This window comes from Moschus berezovskii, chromosome 6 (genome assembly GCF_049115385.1).
Source record: "Moschus berezovskii isolate FMDL1 chromosome 6, NW_MosBer_1.0, whole genome shotgun sequence".
In the NCBI taxonomy this organism is placed as follows: Eukaryota; Metazoa; Chordata; class Mammalia; order Artiodactyla; family Moschidae; genus Moschus; species Moschus berezovskii.
In genome coordinates, this window is record NC_142465.1 from 26,863,708 (window position 1) to 26,879,041 (window position 15,334).

A 15,334-nucleotide genomic window follows, 5' to 3' on the forward strand; every position below is an offset into this window, starting at 1 on the left:
TCATGTGACTAGAAACAAATACAATTGCACAGTTACAGATGTAGGGAGCAAACAGCAAAAACAGAACAATCAGAATTATTGTAATTAAGATAGTTTTCCACCATGGGAAACTAGTTAACGTCTCCCAAAGTGAGGCAATTGAGGCTTCAGGAGTATCCACAGCCTCGATCATCTTGTTCATATGTTTAGTAAAATGAGTAACATGAGTGCTCATATCAGGTATATATGTAAGCATTGGGTATGAATAATGGCACAAGTTCCTCCTTGTGCAGCTGTCAGAATATCTAAAGCCAATCTGTTTTGTAAGACCACCTTTCTAATTTGTGCTTGTTTAGCATTAAGAGCTGAAATAGCTTTTTGAGAATCTTGTAATGCCTGTTGAGTAAAATCAGTCAAAGCATCCACTCATAGCATAACATCTGGAATTCCCAGAGAGGGAACAAACACTGCAGCCAAATAATCATACCAGTGAAATGCAGACTTTGCCCACCAAGTTTTCAGTTCAGTCGCTCAGTCGTGTCCGACTCTTTGCGACCCCATGAATCACAGCACACCAGGCCTCCCTGTCCATCACCAAATCCCGGAGTTCACTCAAACTCATGTCCATCAAGTCGGTGATGCCATCCAGCCATCTCATTCTCTGTTGTCCCCTTCTCCTCCTGCCCCCAATCCTTCCCAGCATCAGACTCTTTTCCAGTGAGTCAAGAGTTTCAGCTTTAGCATCAGTCCTTCCAGTGAACACCCAGGATTGATCTCCTTTAGAATGGACTGGTTGGATCTCCTTGCAGTCCAAGGGACTCTCAAGAGTCTTCTCCAGCACCACAGTTCAAAAGCATCACACCAAGTATTAAGGTGTGGAAAAGTAGCAGGCTTTTTTGGAAGCTCTGAAAATATAAAGCCATGAGTAAAAGATCTGCACCTGCAGTGGCTCCACCAGGGCCCACACCCTAGGCGTCATGGCTCAACACAGCCCTCCTACTTGTCTCCTGGGGCTCTAGGGGTGGTGGGGGACAACAGTGCTGTCTCACCACCACCCCAATCACAACCCACACTCCCACTACCATCCTACCATCCATCTTGCACCACTTTTCATTTTTTAAGTCTAAAAAATACCTGAGAGAACTAGGAAAGAGAAATAATAAAATTTCCAAAAGAATCTGTTGGCCATCTCAAAAATTCCAGAATGTGTTGAAGAACTACTATGTAAAATTCCAGAATCTAATAAAAATTCTAATCTGCTGCTGCTGCTGCTAAGTCGCTTCAGTCATGTCCAACTCTGTGCAACCCCATAGACGGCAGCCCACCAGGCTTTCCCGTCCCTGGGATTCTCCAGGCAAGCTACTGGCTATGAATTCTTGTTATAAAAGATATGTAGAATGTCAGTTTCAAAGAAGTAGAACACAAAATTCATAAAATTAAAATCAATCCTGAATAGTATCATCTCTTATAATGCAAAAATCCCTGAGAAAGACTATCCAAATAGCAGATGACTTGTAATTCAGGTTCCCAAGGAAACAAGTCTGAGATGGAAATCTGCAAGCAGGTTTATTGGAACGAGCTCTCAAGAACACTTATGCGGGCACAGAGGCAGCATGACTGGACCAAGGAAGAAGTTGAACAGTACTGCTGTAACACAGCTGTAACAGCAGTCTCAGTAACCCTACTAGGAGTCCTAAAACTGGAATGACCCTTCATATTAGTCTCTAACAAAGACAGAGGATGATTCTTTGCACCCCTACATCAACCAGGGATGAAATGTAGGCTGCTTCCAGGAAGGAGACAGAAACCTGAATGAGGAAGCCATGATTCCAAGCAATTAAAAGAACGTGCCTCTATCCTGAACGGGGATATGTCCCACACCAAAGTGTCCACTGCAATAAATGTACCTTACTTGTATCTGAGATACATATAAAGGGCTACACACTGGGGAAAGAGAGTGGTGGAGGGGAAATAAGTAGAAAGAAAACACCCTATATCTGGCAGCTGTGGACACTGGAGGCAAGAACACGCAGAAACAGGGCCAGATTAGTCTGAGCTGTCCCCAGAGGAGGTCTAGACCAGCCGTGCCCTAGTACTGGAGGGCCTGCTAGCTAGGTGGAGAGAGGTACACTGGGGTTCACAATGTGGGGGAGAGACACTGACAGCTGAGACCTGAAAAAACATTTCTGTTCTGTTCTGTTCAGTCACTCAGTCGTGTCCGACTCTTTGCGACCCCGTGGACTGTAGCCTACCAGGCTTCTCCATCCATGGGATTCTCCAGGCAAGAATACTGGAGTGGGTTACCATTTCCTTCTCCAGGGGATCTTCCCGACCCAGGGATCGAACCTGGGTCTCCCACATTGGAAGCAGACGTGTTAACCTCTGAGCCACCAGGGATTAGAAATGTTTTAATTACATACACCCTATTTTTTTAAACTCAGTAAAACATACATATTTTAAAAAACAGTTTTCAGATTTCTCCCAAGTTTGCTTTAGGTATAGGTGGAAAGAACAGATAAGCTCCCTAGGTTTCTTATGATCCAAGTTATAATGAAAATACTGAAGCTAACTCCCCATTAAAGAGAAATATAACGAGGCACTATTTCTAGTGGCTGATCCCCTCTTTCAAACCAAAAGAAAAAAAATACTATTATTTCTATATTTTAATTTATTCTGTAGCTTGTTCTGGATTTTCTTCCTCTCTGTTCCTCTGGTTTTTATTATCTCTAGACGTTTGAGAACTTTATTCTTAATCACAGTTTTATTTCTTTCCATACTTCTATGCTGGCTTTCTGCGGTTCTGCAGGCTTTTTCATTTTTTTGCTGTTGCTGTTCTTTAATTATATAAACCTTTTTTATAGACTTCTATTTAACTTTTTGCTTTCTATTTATTTTTTTCACTATGTTTGTTTTCTTTGCTTTATTCCACAGTTTGCACTCTGGTTTGGTCCTGTTTTGTGTTTTAGTTGGTATTGTTTTTAATTGGTTGATATTTTTGGTTTCATTTGCTCACCAGGTCACTCTTACATTCTGTCTTCTTTGGATTGTTTTGGTTTTGTTGGTGTGTAGGTCTGTGTGGGAGGAGGGAGGTATGTTCCTTTGTTTTTGTTTCTATTTGTCTGATTTTGAATTTACCATTTGTCTGGGGTACATTTTTTATTTCTTGGTTCTTTGTTTCTTTTTTGTTTGTTTTAATCCCTATTATTGTCATTCCAGTAAGAATGAAGAGGCTGTCACAAAGACTTGGACACAACTCAGCAACAACAAATTGCCATAACAACCAACCTGTGGGATCTCGGTTCCAAGGCCAGAGATCAAGTCTTTGCCTCTGGGGTTAAATTTAAAACCAAAAATTTAAGACCAAAATCTAAGTCCAGAAACTATAAAACTCTCAGAGGAAAATACAGGCAGAATACTGTCATAATTCACAGCAAGATCCACTATGACCCCGCCTCCTACAGTAATGGAAATAAAAACAAAAATAAACAAATGGGACCTAATTAAACTTAAAAGCTTTTGCATAGCAAAGGAAACCATAAACAAGATGAAAAGACAACCCTCAGAATGGGAGAAAATGATTGTAAATGAAGCAACTGACAAAGGATTAATCTCCAAAATATACAAGCAATTCATGCCACTCAATATCAGAAAAACAACCCAATCAAAAAATGGGCAGAAGACCTAAATAAACATTTCACCAACGATATACAAATAAAGACAAACTGCTCATAAACATCGCTTATTAAAAGAGAAATGCAAATCAAAACTACAAGGAGGTATCACCTCACACCAGTCAGAATGGCCATCATCAAAAAGTCTACAAACAATAAACACTGGAGAGGATATGCAGAAAAGGGAACTCTCTTGCTCAGTTGGTGTGAATGTAAATTGATACAGCCACTATGGAGAAAAGAATGGAGATTTCTTAAACAACTAGGAATAAAACTACCATATGACTCAACAATCTCATTCCTGGCATATGCTCCGAGAAAACCACAATTCTAAAAGACACTTGTACCCCAATGTTCATTGCAACACTATTTACAATAGCCAGAACATGAAAGCAACCTAGATGTCCATAAACATGACTGGATAAAGAAGTTGTGATACATATATACAATTGAATTACTCAGCCATAAAAAGAAACACATCTGAGTCAGTTCTAGTAAGGTGGATGAAACTTGAGCCTGTTATACAGAGTGAAGTAAGTCAGAAAAACAAACATTGTATATTAACGCACATATATGGAATCTAGAAAAATGGTACTGATGAAACCCATTTGCAGGGCAGCAACAGAGACACAGATGTAGAGAACTGACTTGGAGATACAGCAGGGAAAGGACAGGGTGTGACAAACAGAGAGTAGCAATGAAACATACACATTACCATATGTAAAACAGATAGCCAGTAGAAATTTTTTATATGATGCAAGGAGCTCAACCTGGCGCTCTGTGACAATCTAGAGGGTGGGAAGAGGTGGGAGGAAGGTTCAAGAGGGAGGGGACATATGTATACCTATGGCTGATTCATGTAGATGCATAGCAGAAATCAACACAACATTGTAAAGCAATTATCCTCCAATTGAAAATAAATATTTTTTTTAATTACAAATGTAATAATACACAGAGAGGGGATTTCACTTCAAAATGCTGTTAAACAGTCTACTATGCTACAAGCCCTAGGCTTTTTCTCAATTGTCCTTTTCTGAACTTCTCAGATTTCCATGATGGACATGATTTATATTTGTAATCAGAAAATATATTCTTTTATTATTTCTAAATATTTTAAAACTAAATCATTGCTTTAACTATTTAGAGGTTGAAAACAGATATAAGATTATATTAGAAAAATTAATCCCTTACAGAACAAAATGAATATATACTTCCTTGCTGCTGCTGCTGCTGCTGCTAAGTCACTCCAGTCGTGTCCGACTCTGTGTGACCCCATAGACAGAAGCCCACCAGGCTCCCCCGTCCCTGGGATTCTCCAGGCAAGATCACTGGAGTGGGTTGCCATTTCCTTCTCCAATGTGTGAAAGTGAAAAGGGAAAGTGAAGTCGCTCAGTCGTGTCCGACCCATAGCGACCCCACGGACTGCAGCCTACCAGGCTCCTCCAGCCATGGGATTTTCTAGGCAAGAGTACTGGAGTGGCTTGCCATTGCCTTCTCCGATATACTTCCTTACCAGATATCTAACTAAATATGCTGCTACTGCTGCTGCTAAGTTACTTCAGTCGTGTCCGACTCTGTGTGACCCCACAGACGGAAGCCCACCAGGCTCCCCCTTCCCTGGGATTCTCCAGGCAAGAACACTGGAGTGGGTTGCCATTTCCTTCTCCAATGTGTGAAAGTGAAAAGTGAAAGTGAAGTTGCTCAGTCGTGTCCGACCCTCAGCGATCCCACGGACTGCAGCCTAGCAGGCTCCTCCATCCATGGGATTTTCTAGGCAAGAGTACTGGAGTGGCTTGCCATTGCCCTCTCCGAACTAAATATGATTTACCTCTTAATCGACCCCCACAACAGTGCATTTTGGCATGGCACTATATGAAAACAGAAATTCTTAAAACAATATCCAAATATTACTCAGCTAATAAAATCCAAATAAAGTATCACTGAGACTATAGAAAAATTTTTATATTAGCATACATGTGTAAAACTTAACCACAGTCTAATATTAAAAATTAAAATGAGGGGGAAAAAGTGTTTTTAAATTCCATCTACTGGTATGAGCCAAGCAATACTTAAACAGATGTCTATGCAACTAAGTTATTCATGTTATTGTATTAAATACATCAATCATAGTGCATGCAATGGCCAGGGATCTATCCTAATGTAAAATACCCTATCCTCAATACCATAGCTCATATTGAGAACATAGTCCAAGACAATCGGGTTATATGACCCCGTATCTATTGCCATATTACCAAATGTGATCACCTGGACCCAAAAGCAACCATCCACAAGCTAGCTAAGTTCAGTTCAGTTCAGTCGCTCAGTCGTGTCCGACTCTCCGCGACCCCATGAATCACAGCACGCCAGGCCTCCCTGTCCATCACCAACTCCCGGAGTTCACTCAAACTCACGTCCACAGAGACGGTGATGCCATCCAGCCATCTCATTCTCTGTCATCCCCTTCTCCTCCCGCCCCCAATCCCTCCCAGCATCAGAGTCTTTTCCAGTGAGTCAGCTCTTCACATGAGGTGGCCAAAGTATTGGAGTTTCAGCTTTAGCATCAGTCCTTCCAATGAACACCCAGGATTGATCTCCTTTAGAACGGACTGGTTGGATCGCCTCGCAGTCCAAGGGACTCTCAAGAGTCTTCTCCAACACCACAGTTCAAAAGCATCAATTCTTTGGCGATCAGCTTCCTTCACAGTCCAACTCTCACATCCATACATGACCACAGGAAAAACCATAGCCTTGACTAGACAGACCTTGGTTGGCAAAGTAATGTCTCTGCTTTTTAATATGCTATCTAGGTTGGTCATAACTTTCCTTCCAAGGAGCAAGCGTCTTTGAATTTCATGGCTGCAATCAGCATCCGCAGTGATTTTGGAGCCCAAAAAAATAAACTCTGACACTGTTTCCCCATCTATTTGCCATGAAGTGATGGGACCTGATGCCATGATCTTCGTTTTCTGAATGTTGAGCTTCAAGCCAACTTTTTCACTCTCCTCTTTCACTTTCATCAAGAGGTTTTCTAGTTCCTCTTCACTTTCTGCCATAAGGGTGGTGTCATCTGCAAATCTGAGGTTATTGATGCTTCTCCCGGCAATCTTGATTCCAGCTTCTGCTTCTTCCAGCCCAGCGTTCCTCATGATGTACTCTGCATATAAGTTAAATAAGCAGGGTGACAATATACAACCTTGACTAGCAACCAATAAAAATGGTTCAGTGGCAAAGCAAACAAACAAACCCCACTGTGAAGAATGAACTACTGCTAAACTTCAAGCATAGGCCTTTAAATTGCAGACCATGAAGAAAAATGACTAATTAGTCACAGAAACTGGCACTAAACAGATATATAGCGCAGTCATGAGGTAAATAGTATAATCCAGCCAAAATACCATTGCTTCTTGAGAGTGCAGAAGCTCTTAAAGAAAAAACCAGAGAGTTAAGAAAATTCAGTTCAGTTCAGTTGCTCAGTTGTGTCCGACTCTCTGCGACCCCATGAATCACAGCACGCCAGGCCTCCCTGTCCATCACCAACTCCCGGAGTACACTCAAACTCATGTCCACAGAGTCGGTGATGCCATCCAGCCATCTCATTCTCCGTCGTCCCCTTCTCCTCCCGCCCCCAACCTTTCCCAGCATCAGAGTCTTTTCCAGTGAGTCAACTCGTCGCATGAGGTGGCCAAAGTATTGCAGTTTCAGCTTTAGCATCAGTTCCTCCAATGAACACCCAGGATTGATCTCCTTTAGAATGGACTGGTTGGATCTCCTTGCAGTATAAGGGACTCTCAAGAGTCTTCTCCAACACCACAGTTCAAAAGCATCGATTCTTCGGCGATCAGCTTTCTTCAAAGTCCAACTCTCACATCCATACATGACCACGGGAAAAACCATAGCCTTGACTAGACGGACCTTGGTTGGCAAAGTAATGTCTCTGCTTTTTAATATACTATCTAGGTTGGTCATAACTTTCCTTCCAAGGAGTAAGCGTCTTTTAATTTCATGGCTGCAATCAGCATCTGCAGTGATTTTGGAGCCCAAAAAAATAAAGTCTGACACTGTTTCCACTGTTTTTCCATCTATTTCCCATGAAGTGATGGGACCAGATGCCATGGTCTTTGTTTTCTGAATGTTGAGCTTCAAGCCAACCTTTTCACTCTCCTCTTTCACTTTCATCAAGAGGCTTTTGAGTTCCTCTTCACTCTCTGCCATAAGGGTAGTGTCATCTGCATATCTGAGGTTATTGATATTTCTCCCAGCAATCTTGATTCCAGCTTGTGCTTCCTCCAGCCCAGCGTTCCTCATGATGTACTCTGCATATAAGTTAAATAAGCAAGGTGACAATATACAACCTTGACGGACACCTTTTCCTATTTGGAACCAGTCTGTTGTTCCATGTCCAGTTCTAACTGTTGCTTCCTGACCTGCATACAGGTTTCTCAAGAGGCAGGTCAGGTGGTCTAGGATTCCCATCTCTTTCAGAATGTTCCACAGTTTAAGAAAATTAGGGAGCACCAAATGAAACTAACCAGAACTATAATCAGTTTTCAAGCCAGAGTAAAGCTTATGTCTAGAATGATCTGTAAAAGATGTGTTTCATGGTATCACAATCTTAAGAATCAAATGACCTCACTCCACTCCCAACCTCAGTTGACTAAACCAGCAGTGAACATCTGACCTAGAGGAAGCAACTCTATTATTGGCCAACCAGAGACTTTTACACATGATCCAATAAGAAAAGATAAGGAGGACGTCTTAGATTCTTCTCTTGGGGTATGGAAGTTGAGACATCTGGCTAGTTGGCTATGCAAAGGTAAGGTGAAAAGCAAGTAGAATCATGTGGGAAGATGCTCACTTAAGCACACTAAGCAAGCAACAGCAAAGAAGATGGACACAGAGATGCAGAGACCAAACGCCACTGGTCCATGAGACTATGTGAGATAAAGCGAGGCCTCTCTTCCTGACATCATTCTAGGTCCTACTGTCTAGACACCCAACTGAACAGCAATTCTTGTTCTTAGATCACTTTGAAAACTTACAATAAATCCTTTCAATTTAGACTGCTTTGAGGAAGTTTATAATCCTTAAAATAAAAGGCACTTATTAGAATATCGTCCAAGGATGACAGATTACATTCATGCATTTAAAATTTAACTAACGAGGTTAGGGGAACAAGGTCGTGAGGCAAGCAGCGCGCCGTTTGCAGCCGCCATTTCTTCCGCCTTCAGTCTCTGGATCTTTTGTAAAACTTAGAACAGCGCTATGTTGGGACAGAGCATCCGGAGGTTCACAACCTCTGTGGTTCGTCGGAGCCACTACGAGGAGGGTCCAGGGAAGAATATACCATTTTCAGTGGAAAACAAATGGAGGTTACTAGCTATGATGACTTTGTTCTTTGGGTCTGGATTTGCTGAACCTTTCTTTATAGTAAGACACCAACTGCTTAAAAAGTAATCCATGAGACAGATAGGAAGAGGAGCATATTAAGAGGTGCAGTCTCTTAAAAGGATCAAACCCTTGAACTCAGCATCCTAGATATGTTTGTAAATAAACTTATGGCATAAATCCTTAACGCCTCTCCTCTGAAATATGGAACATGATAATTGAACACGTGCTTACATTTTATTTGGGTAATACTGCATTATTAGTTTCTTAATTAAATGTATATTTGATTTAAAAAATAAATAAATTAAATAAAATTTAACTAACTACTGTTTCCTCTCCTCCATATAGCATGGAAAAATAAGTCTGTGCTCCTGTTTCTGTGCCCTTACTTCCCAGCCATTCATTTCTCCCTATGACCCTCCTGAAAGTGAACTGCAAGGTTCAGTCTGGCTCCACGGTTCTTCACCATTCCCATCAGTGGACACTGCTCAGTCCTTATCTGACTTCATGTCTCTTCAATATGCACACATATCTAATAGTTGCCTCGTCTCCTGCGTGCTGGACCTAGTGACTATCTACTGGGATGTCCAAATCTCTGGTTCATACTCATCTTCTCCCCAAAGCTGTTTTTCCTCCTCCTCTATTCTTCATCTTAGTCCATTCCACCCAGACTACTCACAAGTCGATAAAGTCCTATTAATTCTATAACTTTCCTGAAAATCTATCCTTTCTCTATTCCCAAAGCCATCATCTGATTCAAGCTTTTGACAACCCCTGGGATGTAGAAATTCTGATTCAATGGAGGAACATGGCTATCTTGTTTTCTTCTTTTCTTTTAAAAGGATTCCAAATGATTCCAATGTGCAACAATTTTAGGAACTAAAATGTTACTACCTTCTAGCCAGCCTCTCCCTTTATGGCTACATCCTCTCTACACAGCTACCAAGTCAACATACATCATTAAAAATACTGGGTTGACCAAAAGGTTTGTTCAGGTTTCAACACAGGATGCTACAGGAAAAAACCAAACAATGTTTTGTTCAACTCAATACACCATGTATCAAATATTAATGGAGGTTTTCAGTTCAGTTCAGTCACTCAGTCATGTCCAACTCTTTGAGACCCCAAGGAGTACATCACTCCAGGTTTCCCTGTCCATCACCAACTTCCGGAGCTTGCTCAAACTCGTGCCCATCAAGTCAATGATGCCATCCAACCATCTCATCCTCTATCATCCCCTTCTCCTCCTGCCTTCAATCTTTCCCAGCATCAGAGTCTTACACACTAAGAAAAAAAAAAACCATAATCCCCACCCTAAGGGAACTCAGTCTACCAGTTAAGTCCAGTATCACAAAAACACTGTAATAAGTTTTGCAGAGATCTATACACTAAGTGTTTTAGTATTCTAAGCTACTGTACAGGTTGTTGGTTGGCTTAGTTGCTAAGTCACGTTCAACTCTTTTTGACCCCATGCCCACCAGGCTCCTCTGTCCATAGGATTTCCCAGGCAAGAATACTGGAGTGGGATGCCATTTCCTTCTCCAGAGGATCTTCCCAACCCAGGGATAGAATCCATGTCTCCTGCTTGGCAGGTAGATTCTTCACCACTGAGCCACCTGGGAAGCCCAAACTACTATATATTATACTAAGTGTTTACTGAATGCTGGTTCTGTGGTGAGTGCTTCATGAACATTATTTCATTTAATCCTTCTACAATACTGGTAAAGTACACACTCGGTTCAATTTACAGATACAGCAGTGGGTACCAGAGAGCTTGAAATCTTGGTCTAATTCCAAAAACCCATTCTCTTAGTTAGTATGGGGTGCTTTGGGAGAAGAAAAAAAAAGCAAGCAACATTTTTTCTTGGGTGATACTAACTCTAAACATCACCTAAACTCAGCAATGTGGACAAACAATGGTACGACAATCGGAAAAAAATGAAGAGCTTATATAGAGACGTGAAGGGATGGGAGAAGAGAGAAAGTCGTGGGAAACTGACTAAACAGATGCCGTGGTCAGTCAATATACAGAGAGGGAGATGGAGATGAGCGTGAAATGGAATCTTTGTTCCCCAAGGAACCAGAGCAACATAGGCCTTACATGCCAACATAGAGAGTCTAGATATCTCCTATGGGCACTGAGTAGTCACCAACAAATTTTAGAAGACTGATTCACCTGATTTACTTTTTATAAAGACTACCTGGGAAAAATATTTTTGAAGAGTCTTCCTTATTACAAATTTGATTAAGAACTTTCTGTGGCTCTATATTGTTTACTGTATAAAATCCAAATTCTTCTCCTGTCTCATTTTTTATAACTATCTCCATTCACATGTAGAAATATTCACAACTTCCCTAAGATGTCCTAGGCTGCTTCAGGTTTTTGCATCTCCCTGGTCTCCGACTCTAAAAATGCCTTCTGTTTTTTGTTCATCCTTGCCTGAGGCACTCAGGCTTCTGCAAGGCCTTCAACATCTCCACTCCTTATCTTCCTCCCTCTGGCCTCAGTTCACTTCAGTTCACTCTGGTGATGTCATCTGCATATCTGAGGTTCTTGATATTTCTCCCAGCAATCTTGATTCTAGTTTGTGCTTCATCCAGCCCAGTTTCTCATGATGTACTCGGCATATAAATTAAGAAAGCAGGATGACAATATACAGCCTTGACATACTCCTTTCCTGATTTGGAACCAGTCTGTTTTACCATGTCCAGTTCTAACTGTTGCTTTTTGACCTGCATACAGGTTTCTCAAGGGGCAGGTCAGGTGGTCTGGTATTCCCATCTCTTTCAGAATTTTCCAGTTTGTTGTGATCCACACAGTCAAAGGCTTTGGCATAGTCAATAAAGCAGAAGGAGATGTTTTTCTGGAACTCTCTTGCTTTTTCGATGATCCGACAGATGTTGGCAATTTGATCTCTGGTTCCTCTGCCTTTTCTGAATCATCCTTGAACATCTGGAAGTTCACGGTTCACGAACTGTTGAAGCCTTGCTTGGAGAATTTTGAGCATTATTTTACTAGTGTGTGAGATGCGTGCAACTGTGCGATAGTTTGAGCATTCTTTGGCATTGCCTTTCTTTGGGATTGGAATGAAAACTGACCTTTTCCAGTCCTGTGGCCACTGCTGAGTTTTCCACATTTGCTGGCATATTGAGTGCAGCACTTTCACAGCATCATCTTTTAGGATTTGAAATACCTCAACTGGAATTCCATCACCTCCACTAGCTTTGTTCATAGTGATGCTTCCTAAAGTCCACTTGACTTCGCATTCCAGGATGTCTGGCTTTAAGTGAGTGATCACACCATCGTGGTTGTCTGGGTCATGAAGATCTTTTTTGTATAGTTCTTCTGTGTATTCTTGCCCTCCCCCTCACAGCATAGAATTACTTTTTCTTTTGTGATCACATTCTTCCTCCAGGTATCTATTGACACATCACATTGCTCTGTAATTATTTAAATTTAAGTATCTGTCTCACTCCATTAAAACTCTGCAAGAGTTTTAACATCCCAAGCCCAGCCAGTAATTAGTACAGAAGAGATGTTCAACACTGTGACAAATGACTACACACACACACACAGAGTATAAAAAATAAATAAATAACAAGGGAGTGATAAGAAAAGCATTCCTTGAATAAATCTGGAGTACGTAATAATAAAAAAACATTAACAGCAGCTAACATTTATAGAGAACTTACTCTGAGCCAGAGACTGCAGTAAGAGAATCATATGTATTAATTCCCTTAATCCTCACAGCTTTATTAGAAGGGTACTATTATCATGACCATTTTAATGAGACACAGAGAACTCAAGAAACTTGCCCAAACCTACCCAGCTAGTAAATGGGGTGCAGATGCCACTCCGGGCAGTTTGGCTACAAAGTTCAGGTTTTTTGAACAACTATATTATCTCCAGCTCCAGCAAAGCCCACCCATGTAAGAAAACAGTTCTAGCCCTGGTTCTTTCATATCTTAATCTCTTTTTTATTCTTAACACACTAAAAATAAATCTACACAGTGAGAAAAAATTCCACTTCTCAAAATTTGCTTCAGTAAATGAGTAATAATTTCATCAAACTTAAATGTGTAACTAATCTGGGAGGACTTCCGGACCATCTTAGTTATACATCAGAGCCCTCCTGCTGTTTGCTTCTGGGGCTCTCTGTGCTTCTCCTTCCGATCACTCACCCAAGGATGTGACCACATTACTATGACTGAACAGTTCCACAGTTCGCCCCTGATTACTCAGCTCCACAGGGGTTCACGTCTATTTTACTCATAAATGCATTCACATCACATAGTATACACAAAGATGTATGAGAAGGAGATATGTTCAGATCTTTCCTATTCATCTCTTTATTTCTGCTCACATTGCCATCATCATAAGGCAAATCATAATTGCTTTGCTTTTAAAATCAATCTCCTCTGATCTCTGCCTATACTCCCCTACGGTTCTATAATATGCATCACATGCAACACTGACAAATTAATTTCTTCTTAAAACATTCTTTTAGATACTCATTCAGCAAACATTAACGCCTACTATGTGCCTGAAGGAAACCAAAATATGTAACCCTAAAATATGTCACTTTGGTATATTATTTTTAATTAAAAGCGCTTAAACAGCAGGTCCACTCTGACCCTCCTTTTGAGTAGAAATTTCTAGGCAGTCAGTATACAACTCTGAGACCTTGGTCTTGTTTTCAGTAAGCAACCGGCTCCATTGTCCTGAATTCCTGGAATGTTTCTTTAGTCTGATAAATCACCAGCCCTCAGATCCAGGGAAGGGCAGTAATTAAATTCTGTTCCATTTGCTAAACACCTACTGATCACCTGGTGATCATCACCTTATAGCCAAATTCAGACTTAAATTGAAGAAAAGTAGGGAAAACCACTAGACTATTCAGGTATGACCTAAATCAAATTGCTTACAATTATACACTGGAAGTGAGAAATAGATTTAAGGGATTAGATCTGATAGAGTGCCTGAAGAACTGGACGGAGGTTCATAACACTTTGAAAGAGACAACGATCAAGACCATCCCCAAGAAAAAAAAATGAAAAAAAGCAAAATGGCTATATGGGGCGGCCTTACAAATAGCTGTGAAAAGAAGAGAAGAGCAAAGGAAAAAAGGGAAGATATACCCATTTGAATGCAGAGTTAATAGCAAGGAGAGATAAGAAAGCCTTCCTCAGTGATCAGTGCAAAGAAATAGAGGAAAACAACAGAATGGGAAAGACTAGAGATCTCTTCAAGAAAATTAGAGATACCAAGGGAACATTTCATGCAAAGATGGGCTCAATAAAGGACAGAAATGTTATGGACTTAAGAGAAGCAGAAGATATTAAGAAGAGATGGCAAGAATACCCAGAAGAACTGTACAAAAAAGATCTTCACGACCAAGATAATCACGATGGTATGACTGATCACTCACCTAGAGCCAGACATCCTGGAATGTGAAGTCAAGTGGGGCTTTAGGAAGCATCTCTATGAACAAAGCGAGTGGAGGTGATGGAATTCCAGTTGAGCTCTTTCAGATCCTAAAAGATGATGCTGTGAAAGTGCTGCACTCAATATGCCAACAAATGTGGAAAACTCAGCAGTGGCCACAGAACTGGAAAAGCTCAGTTTTCATTCCAATCCCAAAGAAAGGAAATGCCAAAGACTGCTCAAACTGCCCCACAATTACACTCATCTCACATACTAGCAGAGTAATGCTCAAAATTCTCCAAGCAGGCTTCAACAGTTCGTGAACCGTGAACTTCCAGATGTTCAAGGATGATTCAGAAAAGGCAGAGGAACCAGAGATCAAATTGCCAACATCTGTCGGATCATCGAAAAAGCAAGAGAGATCCAGAAAAACATCTCCTTCTGCTTTATTGACTATGCCAAAGCCTTTGACTGTGTGGATCACAACAAACTGGAAAATTCTGAAAGAGATGGGAATACCAGACCACCTGACCTGCCTCGTGAGAAATCTGTATGCAGGTCAAAAAGCAACAGTTAGAACTGGACATGGTAAAACAGACTGGTTCCAAATCAGGAAAGGAGTACGTCAAGGCTGTATATTGTCACCCTGCTTACTTAATTTATATGCCAAATACATCATGAGAAACGCTGGGCTGGATGAAGCACAAACTAGAATCAAGATTGCTGGGAGAAATATCAAGAACCTCAGATATGCAGAAAGTGAAGAAGAACTAAAGAGCCTCTCGCTGAAAGTGAAAAAGGAGAGTGAAAAAGTTGCCTTAAAACTCAACATTCAGAAAATGAAGATTGTGGCAAATGGTCCCACCACTTCATG

General features: G+C 41.0%; 1 protein-coding gene and 1 pseudogene across 6 annotated transcripts in view; one reads left to right on the top strand and one right to left on the bottom strand.

The window, feature by feature from the left end:
* Nucleotides 1–15,334, bottom strand: part of EEA1 (early endosome antigen 1) — a 135,206-nt gene that overhangs the window by 112,378 nt on the left and 7,494 nt on the right. The gene's annotated exons all lie outside the window — the stretch shown is intronic.
* LOC148777557 (cytochrome c oxidase subunit 7C, mitochondrial pseudogene) lies at nucleotides 8,819–9,349 on the top strand (annotated as a pseudogene).